We start from the raw sequence: 15537 nt of genomic DNA on the forward strand, positions 1-15537 counted from the left end.
TTGTGAGTGTTGTCTCCCAAAACCAACAGTATTCAAGCCACAGTGGTGTGCAGTACCGCATTTGGCCAGAGGTGCTGGGGCGCCGAAGCCGCACGGAAAAACTCTGAAAAACTCCATTCCCGAGCCTTTCAGAGTTCAGCCGAACTGTCCCGAGGCTGTCTGGCAACCCCCCCACCTCTAGCCACATGCGACATAGCATGCCATAGAAGTCAATGCGGAACAAATTATTTTCATATACATTGACTTCTATGGGGAAACTCGCTTTGATATGCGAGTGCTTTGGATTACGAGCATTCTCCTGGAACGGATTATGCTCATAATCCAAGGTTCCACTGTACCTGGTTTTTCCCTTACGGGACGCTCTGCCACAGTATATGTACGGGGGGTGGTACTTAAGCAGTTAATTGAACAAGCTAATGTTAGAAACCAATTGGTTACCATGCACAGCTGCACTAGATTTTTCACCCACTAGTTTTAGTAAATCTGCCTCTCCAAGGACCACCTTACCATTAGAGAATATCTGGAAAAGGAGCGAAGCGTTGGAGTCAAGTTACCAGGCAGAAGATATTAGAAAACCTAAAAGGACCCTTGCGCATTGGGGGCATCGAGCGGCACAGCGTGCATCCTGGCATTTTAGTGCACCTGGGAGGTACAGGTGTGATGGGGAAATTTCAGATTTCCTTATGAACCACTTGAAGACCAGGCCTTTTCTGGCATTTTTCAAACAAATCTTTTAGGGGGAAAAATACACTTTAATGAATTTAAAAAACAAAAACACAATATATACCCCAATTCTTTTGCAAAAGATTACGTTACGCCAAGTAAACAGATTTCTAACATGTCACGCTTTAAAATTGCCCACGCTTGTGGAATGGTGACAAAGTAAGGTACTTAAAAATCTCCATAGGCGTGGTTTTAATTTTTTTTTACAGACTACTTGTTTAAAGTTAGAGGAGTACTAGTGCTAGAATTGATGCTTTCGCTCTAACATTGGCGTCGATACCTCACACGTGTGATGCGAACAACATTAACATAAGCGTGCGCAAATTTCGTTTTTTTTTTATTATTATTAATTTATTTTTTACACACTGTCCGTTTAATTTTTATGAAAGGATTGTAAACAGAATGAAATGAGGATGACTGGTCATCTTTATGGAGATCTGAGGTCAAAAAGACCCTAAATCTCTTCTTTACCTTTAAAAGCAAAAAATCCATAAAAAAATGTGATCTTTTGTTAAAAAAAAAAAAAAAGGAAGAAGAAGATGATTTACATCTGCCCTAGACCGGAAGTGTGGTTATAACGACGCTCTGGTCCCCCAAGGCCATAAAGGCAATCAGAGACCAGCCAGATAGTAGCACCATTGGGTCGTTTCTACACCGATTTTGGTTATTTTCACCAAAGAAATGTAGCAATTACATGTTGGCTTAAATTTATGAAGAAAGATTTATTTGCAAATGAAAAATTCAGGGGTTATTTTCTGTCTTTTTTTTTCGTTACATAAATAAAAACTGATAATTCTGTTGAAAAACAAACTTACTGGCTGGATTACCAAATGAAAATAGAAGAAAGCAAGCCTAAGGCTACATTCACACCTGAGCGTAGGTCGTTCGTTTGTTTTTTCCGGCGTTTTGTCGCACGTATTCATGCTTATGAATTTTTTGTACTTCGACGTTTTTTATTTTAGCCAATAGGAAAAATTATCATCTTTCCATCACTTGTTGCCATGTTGGTAGATTTTTTTTTATCTTCTGCCTGGGTGAAAAGTTCTATTGATTAAAGCGACAAAACGTCCGTAGCAAACGCTCGTTGTCGCGCTAGTCGCTTGAATCGAGCGTTTCCATTACTTTCTATGGGAAATAGAAACGCTCAAAAACGCCCAAACCACCCGATTTGCGCGTCAAAAAAGGGTCCGGAACTTGTTTGAGCTTCACTCGTTCGGCGTCAGGAGTTTTGGAGAGGAGATGTGAACCATCTCCATACGGAATAATGTATTTTATCCCCTCTAGCGTTTTTGAGCTTCAGGCGACAAAACGCTCAGGTGTGAATGCAGCCTAAAAAAAAAGTAAACTAATGCAGCCATCACCTCTAGGAATTGGTAAACTTCAATATAATAAATGTTTTATTTTGGGTTTATTTTTGCTTTGCATAGAATTGCCATATTTCTGGCCATTTGACCAAGCAGTAATATCATAGAGAACATTTTTAGGTTCCTTAAAATATCTTATTCGGTAAAAGTGAAAATCTTTATGTGCAAATTACGGAAAGTAAAGGCAATCATTGAGCAAACAGGCAACATGCTGATACCATGCTGACAAATCTAAGCCGGCTTAGTCCACAATACAGCAGATTGACGTTAGGCAACCCTAATAACCTACTTTTGATGGAATCAAAATTGGCAGCAAAAGGCTTTCGATTTCATTGTGTTCATGGGCCAAGTAGATTATCTGGAGAGATGTCAGTGTGTTTGTCTTCACCAACCTATGTTCTGAAAAGCAATCTGTGGTTGGTCACTTTTCAGAGTCCAGCCAAGTAGCCAATATGAGGCAATCCTACCGCCACCTGAATTTTTTTTTTTTTTTTTTGGAATACCCAATTTACAACGGAACTTATGTGCTGCAACTACGCCAAGCATGGAGCAGTGTGATACCATTAACTTGAATGGTTAAGTTAAAAACGGACCTTCAGTCATTTTTTTTTATCTTTCAATTTATTAAATCTTCTTTTGACACATTTTTGGGACCATTGTCATTTTCACAGCAAAAAATGCATTCAAAATGCATTGTTTACTGTGGAAATTACAATTGCAGTTTGGGAGTTAACCACAAGGGGGCACTGAAGGGGTTAAGTGTGACCTCATCTGTGTTTCTAACTGTAGGGGGTGTGGCTGTAGGTGTGATGTCATTGATTGTGGTTCCCTATATTAGGGAACACACGATCGATGACGGCGCCACAGTGAAGAACGGGGAAGCTGTGTTTATACACAGCTCTCCCCGTTCTTCAGCTCCGGGGACCGATCGTGGGACTCCAGCGGCCATCAGGTCCGCAAGTCCCGCGGCCATGGTCACGGAGCTTCGGACCGGGTCGCGGGCGCGCGACCCACGGCTGGGCACTTAAAGAGGACGTACCTGTACGTGCTTGTGCCCAGCCGTGCCATTCTGCCTAAGTATATGTGCAGGAAGCGGTCCTTAAGTGGTTAAGAGGTGAAGAAAACAACCACACAAATCTTCAAATTGTAAAAAACTTCTTCTATACAGTGTGTGAAAATTTCTTTTGTGTGTAATCATCTTGATTATCTTAAGGGTCCTTTCACACGTGCGGACCAATTTTTAGATCAGCTTTTTATCATCAGTTGATCCGTTTTTTTTCATCCGTTTTTCATCAGTTGTCATCCGTTTTTTCATTATACTTAAGGGTCCTTTCACACGTGCGGACCGTTCGTCCGTTTTTTCATACGTCCGTTTACGGACTGCAATGCTTTCCAATGGGATAGCGTACGTTAGCGGATGAGCATCCGCTAACGTCCGTTAACATCCGTCTCCGTTAAGCTCCGTTTTTTTGAACGGAAGAAAACCCTATTTTTCTTCTGTCAAAAAAACGGAACAGACGAAAAACGGATGTTAGCGGACGATCTGTTTAACATCCGATCCGCTAACATCCGTTTTTCATCAAAATATGTAATAAAAATAAAGTTCTAACAAAAAAAAAAAAACGGATGAAAAAACGGATGAAAAAACGGATGAAAAAACGGATGAAAAAACGGATGAAAAAACGGATGAAAAAACGGATGAAAAAACGGATGAAAAAACGGATGAAAAAACGGATGAAAAACGGATGACAACCAATGAAAAACGGATGACAACCAATGAAAAATGGATGACAACCAATGAAAAACGGATGACAACTGATGAAAAACGGATGAAAAAAAACGGATCACGTGTGAAAGGACCCTAATGCTCCCTTCCTTCTCTGTGCTGGCAGCTCAGCTGTCAGCTAATTGCCAGCATAGCGAGTAAATTATGCGCAAGGAGTTTATCAGAGCATTATTATTGGAGGCAGCATAGTCAGTATAAAAAGCAGAAATCAGTAAAAGTTCCGGCTGTTTGGGGTGGTGATGGGGGATGTGCGGGAATGCTTGAATGGGAGTATGTACTCAGGGCTGCCGTCAATAGGGAACAGAGACCATGTTCCAATCTAGGAGACAAACAAGGAGAGAGGCGCCTCTGGGTGCAATACTTTAAGACAGTTTTAATATTAAAAGCTACAAGTTAAAAAAACACTCACATTTTGGTGGTCAATCAAAAGCGTGTAGAAGCAATTTTTCAGAAGAATAGGTAGGTATCATCTGGTGGAGTCCTTTCCCTTGTCCCTGGTACAGCGCTGTGGGATGCAGGGGATCTGTCCTTCTGCCGCTGGTGGAATCTTTATTTTCGGCGGTGGGCAGGGGAATCCTGATACGGAGTGTGGGGCTAAACCCGCCATACAAAGTTTAGCCCCACGCTCCGTATCAGCAGCTTGAGAAAGGAATGCGGCAGCCCTGTCATTCGCTGCCAGCATTCAGAAACGCGTCGCTTTCCTGGTGACGTCATCCCTGTTCGTCCATCGGCACACACGGCTTGCAGCGCCTGCACAGGATCCCCCTGCACACCGCCGAAAATAAAGATTCCACCAGCGGCAGAAGGACAGATCCCCTGCATCCCACAGCGCTGTACCAGGGACAAGGGAAAGGACTCCACCAGATACCTACCTATTCTTCTGAAAAATTGCTTCTACACGCTTTTGATTGACCACCAAATGTGAGTGTTTTTTTAACTTGTAGCTTTTAATATTAAAACTGTCTTAAAGTATTGCACCCAGAAGCTAATTGCCAGCTCCCATCTCTCCACAGTGGTCCACCTGTTGATGATCCTGCTTGTCAGCTCTGCCTACTTAAAGCCTTCCAGTTCATTTGCTCTTTGCCTTCGCCTGTGTTAACATCACAAGAGACTTTCTCCTGCGTTCCTGTTGAAGACCTGCTTGACTGACTTTCCCTCTGGCTACAGATCCTGCTTGCTGTACTACTATCTTGATCGCTGGCTCTTGGACATTGGCTTGGCCGACTACCCGATCTGGTTACTGAACTCTGGCTATGTTTTGACTATGCTTACTGTTTACTTTTTTTTTATTAAACAAGTTTGATTTAACTGTACTTCTGTCTCGGTCTGATTCATGGTTTCTGACACCCAGAGCACTTGCCTCAAAAGAGGAATATGGTGAGCCTTCACGATCACACAAAGCCAGGGAAAACACCAAATTCCAATCTCCAAGAATCTTAGGTTCATGGTGATGCAGGAGCCAATGGGGCTCTCCAATAGTGGCGATAATTTTTTAGACTTCCAGCTATGTGTGGATAGTGTCAGATTTCATCTCAGATCAGAGGTGTGCTCTTCCTTCTTCCTTCCCCCGGTAACGCACAATGAACACAGCCCGTGTACATTGTGTGTTCCCGAGGCAAGGAAGAGCACACCTCTGATCCGAGAGGAAATCGGAGACTATCCACACATAGCTGGAAGTCTAGAAAATGATTGCCACCATTGGAGAGCCCCATTGGCTCCTGCATTATCGTGAGCCGAAGATTCTTGGAGATTGGAAGTTGGCGTTTGCCCTGGCTTCGTGTGGTCGTGAAGGCTCAACATATTCCTCTTCGTGGTAAGCGCTCTGGGAGCATTAAATATTAAGATAATCAAGAAGATTGCACACACAAGAAATTATCACACACTATAAAGAAGAAGTTTGTCACAATTTGAAGATGTGTGTGGTGTGTTAGATTCTGAAAAGTGTGGATGTTTGTCTTTGTTTGATTTTCACTTGATTACCACACAGCATTTAGTTATGGATTGAGTTTTATGAAACTCAAGAAGTTGCGCTGATCACCATTTATTTACATCCATTCGTGCACTTGTACACTTTAGGCCTCATACACACACACAGACGTTTTAAAAAAAAAAAGGCTGTAAAGCTAGTAACGCCGCCTGGAAAAAAGCGGCGTTAAAAATGAGATTTTAATAGCGTTTTGACTTGGCATCAATGCGCGTTAAACGTCGTTTGTAAGCGTTATCGCTAAGGCGTGTTTTTAAAAAAAAAAAAATATCCCTCTGCTATTTTCCACTCCCAAATTACCCACAATGCCAAGGAAAGGTATAAAACAACATGCGGTATCACATAACAGACATTTACAGCTTAAAAACTTTGGTATAACGCCAATTCACATTTTTTAGCTTTTTCCGGTGTCCGCATCAAAACAGCTCTAGCGCTGGAGCCTCAGAACACGCCAATCCTTGGTTTTCTTTTGGAGGTTAAAAACGACCGTGCCTGTTACAGCTCAAAAACGCCATGGTGTGTATGAGCCCATTGAATAACAGAGTGGCGTTATTAAAGTGGTTGTAAACCCACTTTTTTCACTTTTGCCTACAGGTAAGCCTATAATAAGGCTTACCTGTAGGTATAAAGAATATCTCCTAAACCTGTACGGTTTAGGAGATATTCCCCTCACAATGCGCCGCTGACTGCAGCGGCGCATGGGGGATCCTTGGCTGAAGGGCCGGCCCCGCCGACCCATGCCGGAAAGGAAATCTACTGCGCCGCTCCAGCCAATCACATCGCTGGAGCGGCGATACCCGGAAGACACGCCGAGGCTCGGCGTGGACCAGGTAAGTTACCTACCTCGTTCCGAGGTAAGTATTTCATAATGAGCTAATATGTGGTGCATATTAGATCATTATGGCTTTTTCCTTGCAGGTGTAAAAAAAAAAATTATATGCAAGTTTACAACCGCTTTAAGCAGCAAAAAAGCTCAATAAAGCCGCTGTTAAAAGGTCCGTGTGTATGAGGCCTTAGATTTAGCAGCATCTTTTATTTATTTAGTTCACTTGGTAGCGCGAGGGATCATACCCTTTTATATCACATTAGTGTGATGGTCAATGGGAAGAATGCTCCTTACATTTGTGGTCAGTGGGATGAATTACCACCCTACAGATAGCTACAAAAGATGAATGGCATTCAATGGGAGCTTATTTCAGAGGCAGAACTTGCTCATTGCTCAAGCAACACCCGAAGGATCCCTATGGTTCCATGGAACCCTGATTGAGAAACCCTGCCTTAGCCAGGTCATAGATGGAGCAATTTTCCTTCCTGCAACCACTCAATTCCCTGTCAGTGTTGATGGGGGAATCCCTCCCACTGAGCCACTGTGTTCTCTGGCTCCCCCTGCGCACCCCCACCAGAAGAAAATAGTGATTACTGCTAAGGGCTATAATAGCCATTAGCAATAATCGCATGTAGAATCTGACAGGCTGGTTGTACCCAGGTTGATTGATCCATACATTCAGCCTGCCCATACATTGTCCAAGCCGGAATTCGAACTGGCCGGCATTAGCATGTGGCCCACACTGTAAAAGATTTGGGACCTTTAACATACAACTATGAAATCGCAGAGGTTGGTAGCCCCCTATAATCAAACTAAATACAAAATCTGACAAGAAAGAGTGTTAAAGAAAAAAATGGATGCCATCTTACCAAGCTAATAAATCAATTGGGAGAAAATGAGTCTCTTTGCAAATCTTATTACTTAAAGGGATTATACAGCATAGAGTACATTTAAAGCAGGCTCATTTTTAAATGTCTGCACTGGGTTTTCTGGGAATTTTAATTTAATCTAAATAGGGATACAAGCTGTGATTCTCTACTCTACTTGCTCTGTACCCAAGGGGCAAAGAGCTGGTAAAAAATACATCCATGTATCATTCTGACAGCCCTTTTTATCATTTGTGCAGTAATTCTTTTTCTCTATATTGTGTGACATTACCGAGACATCAACTTATGCACCATATTTTGCAATAAAGAGGAAGAGGATTATCAGGACCTCTCGCGTGCAGGGGGACATAGAGACCTCTTTAACATAAGTTATTTATTGAACCATAAAAACGGCGAGTCTTGCTGGACAGAGCTGCTATTATTGGCTGGTGGAAGAAAATAGAGATGAAATGAAACGACAGGTGGAGGACATGTCAATGTGACTTGGTTTAATATGTAAATCCGCAGCTCAGAACGGCCATTTTTCTGGATATAAATCTACCAGCAGCTTCTCAACTGTTTCCTTGTTTTGTCTCATGCTTTAATCACTGGGATCAGAAATATAAACGGCTTAAATGATAGACAAATCTTGGTTTTTCCTGTAGAAGTTAACACGGAATTCAAGCCCAATTCTAACAATTCCTATAAATGTTACCTTTCCACTCCTCCTACCTATTCTGCCTACCCTGTGAAAAACAAAAAAACATTTTTAGTCCACGCCGATCTAGTCATGCGATCTTGTGGCTCAATCTCCCCCGTGTCATGGATCGCTCAACGGCTGGGAATTCTGGGAGCCATGACATCGCTCTTAGGATTCCATAGGCCAGCTGGGAATTCCAGGAACTGTGGCACCATGCATAGGCTTTCATGGGCCCAACCATTCTCGGCACTTCCTCCTCTCCCCTGCAGCAGCTGCCTACTGACACAGGTAAGCCCGGAGTGCAGGATCACATGAAACGAAGGAGAGGACTAAAAAAAAAAAAAATGGTAAGTATTAGGCCTCTTTCACACTGGGGCGGGTAAAGCGCCGCTATTTTTAGCGGCGATTTAACGTAAATTTTGCGGCACTATTCGGCCACTAGCGGGGCGGTTTTACCCCCGCTAGCGGCCGAGAAAAGGTTAAAAACCACTGCAAAGCGCCTCTCTGCAGGTGCATTGCCGGCGGTATTGCCGCGCTGTCCCATTGATTTCAATGGGCGTGAGCAGTGGAGGAGCGGTATACACAATCCTTTACCGCTCCAAAGATGTGGCTAGCAGGACTTTTTTTTACCGTCCTGCTAGCGCACCGCTCCAGTGTGAAAGCCCTCAGGTGATTGGCTGCACTGATGGGTGACACTGATTAGAAGGCACTGGTAGGCACAGATTGGCAGCACTAGTGGGCACAGATTGGCAGCACTAGTCGGCACTGTTGGGACAGTGTACATGTCCCTTTTACACAAGCCGGTTATCGACTCTCTTCTCCTCACACTGTCAGTGTGAGGAAAGGAGTGCTGGTAATCGCCTTCTGTTTACATCAGTGATCCGCTGAGAATGGACGCAGCTGATCCCATGCTAGAGATGCCGATTGGCTCTTCACCTTAATCTGTGATCAGCAGTGTCCGGAGGACACTACGTTCACAATGCACACTGCCTGTGCCCTGCAGGAGCTGCAATTACGGGAGGCTGTCATAGGACAGCCTCCCAGAACTAGCCAGCCATGCTGTAGCCATCATTCAGAAAGAAAGAGAGAGAGAAAGAGAAAAATAGAGAGAGAGAGAGAGAAAAAGAGAGAGAGAAAGAGAGAGAGAAAGAGAGAAAGAGAGAGAGAGAGAGAGAGAGAGAGAGAGAGAGAGAGAGAGAGAGAGAGAGAGAGAGAAAGAAAGAGAGAGAGAGAGAGAAAGAAAGCGAGAAAGAAAGAAAGCGAGAAAGAAAGAAAGAAAGAAAGCGAGAAAGAAAGAAAGAAAGCAAAAAAAGAAAGAAAGCAAGAAAGCAAGAAAGCGAGAAAGAAAGAAAGCAAGAAAGCGAGAAAGAAAGAAAGCAAGAAAGCGAGAAAGAAAGAAAGCAAGAAAGCAAGAAAGAAAGAAAAAAAAAAAGCGAGAAAGAAAGAAAGAAAGCGAGAAAGAAAGCAAGAAAGCGAGAAAGAAAGAAAGAAAGAAAGAAAGAAAGAAAGAAAGAAAGAAAGAAAGAAAGAAAGAAAAAGCGAGAAAGAAAGAAAGCAAGAAAGCGAGAAAGAAAGAAAGCGAGAAAGAAAGAAAGAAAGAAAGAAAGAAAGAAAGAAAGAAAGAAAGAAAGAAAGAAAAAGCGAGAAAGAAAGAAAGCAAGAAAGCGAGAAAGAAAGAAAGAAAGAAAGCGAGAAAGAAAGAAAGCGAGAAAGAAAGAAAGAAAGCGAGAAAGAAAGCAAGAAAGCGAGAAAGAAAGAAAGAAAGAAAGCGAGAAAGAAAGCAAGAAAGCGAGAAAGAAAGAAAGCGAGAAAGCGAGAAAGAAAGAAAGAGAGAAAGAGAGAAAGAAAGAAAGAAAGAAAGAAAGAGAGAGAGAGAGAGAGAGAAAGAAAGAAAGAAAGAAAGAAAGAAAGAAAGAAAGAAAGAAAGAAAGAAAGAAAGAAAGAAAGAAAGAAAGAAAGAAAGAAAGAAAGAAAGAAAGAAAGAAAGAAAGAAAGGAGAGAGAGAGAGAAAGAAAGAAATTCATTATTTTAATGGGTGTGAGAACAATTTTGTTACTTTGTTATAAAAATGTATACAAGATATCTTACAACCATTCTGTAAAAGATTTTTTGTTGAATCTTTGCTGACGCCTTTTGAAAAATGATCTGGTGTTTGGCCAGACAAATTCCTTCGATTAGCTCAATCCATTTTTTTTTGACAAAACAAGTTATGGATCATGAACACTAAGAACATAACGAAGCAGAATGAAGCTACACTGCACAGCACAGAAAGGACCTTTCCACAAGATTACAGCTGCAGTCCCCCAACAGGAAGCTGTGGTTGATTTATATTACAGAATGCACCATAAAATATATCTGTGTGGTCCAACCCTTTACATAAAATGAAGTTGTGGCATATTGAATAGCCACAAGACTGGTAACATTTAGCAGTCCAAATAAGTTTAGCATTTAGATGTCAGAGTTAAATAGAACGAAAAGAAAAAACGTGTTTCCATTTCTGACCAGTCTGGGTGAGTTTTTCACTCCATTATAAGGCATGCTGCTTGGATTATGTTATAAAATGTTTACAACTACTGTATAAACTTGCTTGTATATTTATATGTTTTATGCATATCTTGTAGACAAACCCCCTCCTGAAGAAGCGGTACACTACCGCGAAACCGGTCGAGGCGATCAACTCCTTACATGCAGACATAGTTTGTGTATAACTTACTGTTGTGCAATGTGGGGATTGTCTTTAAATGTTGTTTTATGATACCTGTTTTATGTTCAATAAATACTTGTTATTTTTTACTATACTGTGTTTAACCAGTGCCGTGAATAGTCCCCCCCAAAATCCCCTTTCCCCCTTTCCCTTGACCTAATTGGTGACAAACATTTGGTTTCAAGCAGCCAATGGTGTCTTAATTAATTAGGTCTCCTTATTTTACATACCAATTGGGATGAAGGCACATGTTTACTTCTTATACTCTTAGTATAAAAGAGACCATACTCATCCTTTTTTCAAGTGTTTCCATTTCTGATAGAATAAGTAGAAGTTCTTCTGCCATCTGTGTCCCATTGGGGATATTTTCCTTCCCTTCCTGTCCCATAGCCATCACAGGAAGTTAGAGGATATCCTTTCAAAGTGAGGCAATCCTTGGATGTCACTAGAATTGGTGTCCCCGTTGGAATATATCGATTCTGGTGACAACCCAACATTTGGGATTTTCTTTCACTTCCGATGATAAACAGGACAACTAGGAAGATTATTCTGCCTAATGGGGGCACAGACAGCACTAAAAACTAGACAGGGGTTCTAATCCCTCTCTACTCTATCCAAAACTAAAAAATAAATGCCTTTAGTTCAGGATTAAAATAAAAATAAAAACATTTATACTAACCTAGTTAGATGCAATATCCATTAAATTATCTATCTGTCCCCTGCTGACTCTGCAGTGAAAACTGAGTGATCAAACACCACTTATCGCTTAGTTTTCACCCCCCCACTCTGATCAGAGAGCTGTGACTGTCAGTCAGTGGCTCTCTGCTCTCCCCTCCAGCGCTCAGTGGAGCACTGGGCTGTGAAGGGGTTGGAAGCGGCTGGCTCAGCCTCCCAGCAGATTACTGGGAGGCTGAGCCAGGGGCCAAACCAGGCTTATGGGCGAATACCGACCATATCGTCTGGATCTTTTCAGAGCCTGGACCAGCTCTAAGACTACAGCATGCTTTCAGCTAAAAATGGATTGCAGGAGTGTAGAACGAACTACCTGTAGCCAGAGTTTGCAGGAGCCTGACATTGCACAACCGCGATCCACACTGATCATGAGTGCAATGCTTTGCAGGCTCCAGAGAATTTATTTTTATTAAAAACGCAATTTCTTTTTTTTTTTTGCTTCAAAAACATTAGTTATTTCTTTGAAAAGGTGAACTTACTCATTAATGAAGTAGTCTTATGAGCAGTTAAATCTTAAAGTGGAACTAAATCTTTAATTATAAAACAAACATCTGACTATTGGATAATGGCCGATAACTGTTTTTAGTATTTATATGCAGCATAAATAAGGTGGGAAGGCCTAGAAATATGGGGCGTTACTCGTGAATCATGGACAGGAATGAGGGATGGGGCGGCCTGACTTTTCAGGTGATCTCATGGGGGAGGGAGAGCTGAGCAATGGGGTGGGCGGGAGGGGTTTTCTTGTTTACAGGTATTCCAGGTAGACGGTGCTAATGTTAGACAGATGGGCATTATTAATACCTGTACTGGTTTGTGTTTTTGGGCCATGTTGGCCTATCACTGACCCAGCGGTTGGCTGGGTTGGCTGCTGCTGTTTTATTGTATATTTTGTTGAAATCAATAAAAATAAATTGTTAAAAAAATTATAAAACAAACAAAAAAAAACAAAGGTCCGGATTCAGAAAGGAGATACGACGGCGTATCTCCGGATACACCGTCGTAACTCTGAGTTGTGTTGTCGTATCTATGCGACTGATTCATAGAATCAGTTACGCATAGATTTCCCTAAGATCCGACCGGCGTAAGTGTCTTATACCGTCGTATGTTAGGCTGCATATTTACGCTGACCGCTAGGTGGCGCTTCCGTATATTTACGCGATAAATATGCTAATTAGGTAGATACGCCGATTTAGAAACGTACGTCCGCCCAGCGCATTTTTTTACGTCGTTTACGTCCGGCTTTTTCCGGCGTAAAGTTAACCCTGCTATATGAGGGGTATCCTATGTTAAGTATGGACGTCGTTCCCGCGTCGAGTTTTGAAAATTTTACGTCGTTTGCATAAGTCGATAAGTCGTTCGCGAATAGGGCTGTATGTAAGTTACATTCACGTCTAAAGCAATGACGATTTGCGGCGTATTTTCGAGCATGCGCACTGGGATTCTTTCAAGAACAGCGCATGCGCCGTTCGTAAAAAACGTAAAACACGCCCACATCATCCCCATTTGAATTAGGCAGGCTTACGCCGGACCACAGACGTTACGCCGCCGTAACTTAGGGCGCAAGTTCTTTCTGAATACGGAACTTGCGCCCTATTTTCCAGCGGCGTAACGTATCTGAGATAAGTTACGCCCGCCAAAAGATACACCAATGTATCTGAATCAGGGCCAAACTGTTCTTTATTGAAGAAGAGACAAAATCTATGTCTTTGGCAAAAAAACTGCTGGCTTGAATTCATCTATTGAAAATGCACCGTGTTACTCATTCCAGACACAATGATGTCATACCCCACCAGCCAATTAAGAGGCTGAACAACTGGAACCCAGAAGTATTTAGAAAGGTTCGTTTTAACGTGTATGTGCTGTGAGGAACCCAGAAGTAGCTTAGGGAGAAAAGGTCAGTGGCCGAGGAGGAATGTAACCATCGCATCACAGGAAGGTGGAGGGGAGTATTTTACAGAGTTTATTTCCACTTTAACCAGCTGGTATAGTGAATGTGGAAGCACTTTATTTACATAAAGAAGTGCTGTGTGATTCTACAGAAAATCAATTCTCTCCCATTACTGCCTTTCAGCTCCTTCCCTGCCAGTAGCCCAATTTATGGGTGTGTGTGTTTTTTTTTTTAAGGGGAGCTATAGTACTCCCATCCCTTCTGCTCTGACCATGTACTCCTAAACTACCAGTAACTTTTAAAAATGCACACTGTTCAAAATTCTAATATAGTGCTGTCACACAAAAAAACTCCCTAAGAATTTAGAATTTTGCATCATTAGTGGGCTGCAGCAACAGCCGAATTTGAAAAATCGGCCATGTTTGAAATATTTTGGAAAACAAACAATTTTCAATAAATGATGGGAGAATCATGCGAGAAATGTAATCGAAAAAAAATGCGCATGGGCAAGACATGACAATTCCCGGAAAGAAAATGCAGGCAATAAGAGCATGCTCATATGAGACTGGTGTTTGATACCTGCAGATGTGGGTTTAGATGTACGAGTTCTTACATTTAAAAGAAGTACATTCAGAGAGAATCGGAGAGTTTGGAACAGTATCCTTTATGAGTTGCTGGTGTGAAAAGGAGTGCCGATATTCTCATGTGTGACTGACAGAATATACAGACAAGTTCCCCGCAGTACACAGGCAGAGCTCAGCATTCTTTCAATGCCGCTGCTGTGAGAGCGCTTGTATCCTAGCAGTTTGTGCTGTCAATCCAAACTAATTAGATATTCATCTCCTTGAATGCAGTGTGGCCCCTTGTACCGGGTTTTACAGCCGTTCAAGAAGTAGCTCACCGCCTTTCTTTTTATCAAGGCAAAATAGACGACAGCCAAAGCAGGAAAAATCCCAGAGCTGATCTAGCAGAGGTTAGGTTGCACATGAAGAAATCTGAGCTTGGAGTTGGTAAGAATTCATTCAAGTGTATGTTATACATTTCATATTCCTGATATTTGTCTATTGAACCATGTACTTGTGTTAAAATGTATCCTGTTCTCTTTACATAATTTCCGTTGTGTGAAATCTGATTGTGTGATCCTACCAGCCCTTTTGATTTCCCAGTGTCGCTAGTCATAGAAGCACATCCTCCCCAGTGTGGTAAATTTTCTGGCTGTGCTGGGCGCACAGCCTGCCTGTCCTCCAATAACCAAGACTTGTGCTTACTCGCCCCTTACACACCTCTTCACTAGTAAGATCAGTGTATTTCTCTCTCTGCCTCCTGCCAACACATCCCCCCCTGCAGCCTCCACCCCCACCTCCCCAAGCTCCTCATGCAGCTGAGAACAGGGGTCATGTGCTCACTTATATAAAAAGTAAAAAAGGTATTTATAATGTGTACACACACACACACACACACACACACACACCTTTTGCCTTGCATTTCTATTTTATTACAAGATAAGGGTTCACATCTATTTTAAGGTTTGGGAAACTTGTCATTATACAATCCCAATCCTCATCTATTTGTAAACACCCCCTTCCTTGATAGTTAAAAGGATAAGTTCACCTTTTGAAATAAATAAATTCACTTTTTTAATAGTAAAAATATGTGCATTTATTTTCATTTTTTTCTAAGGAGCCTGCAGAGCATTGCACCTGCGATCAGCAGGTGGGAAGCCAGTTGTGGTTCCTCAGAAAGCCACAGCTGGCTTTGGCATCCAAGGTGTTGGCAACACACAGCAGTAAGAACCACCGGCTGTGGGAAGACGGCGCTGGACCCCAGGGAACCACCGGCTGTGGGAAGACGGCGCTGGACCCCAGGGAACCACCGGCTGTGGGAAGACGGCGCTGGACCCCAGGGAACCACCGGCTGTGGGAAGACGGCGATGGACCCCAGGGAACCACCGGCTGTGGGAAGAC

The 15537-nt window shown here is 42.4% G+C and overlaps 1 protein-coding gene across 2 annotated transcripts in view; it reads right to left on the reverse strand.

Moving 5' to 3' along the window:
• ZRANB3 (zinc finger RANBP2-type containing 3) overlaps positions 1–15537 on the reverse strand; it is a 382760-nt gene that overhangs the window by 183749 nt on the left and 183474 nt on the right. The gene's annotated exons all lie outside the window — the stretch shown is intronic.

Source organism: Rana temporaria, chromosome 6 (assembly GCF_905171775.1).
Source record: "Rana temporaria chromosome 6, aRanTem1.1, whole genome shotgun sequence".
NCBI lineage: Eukaryota > Metazoa > Chordata > Amphibia > Anura > Ranidae > Rana > Rana temporaria.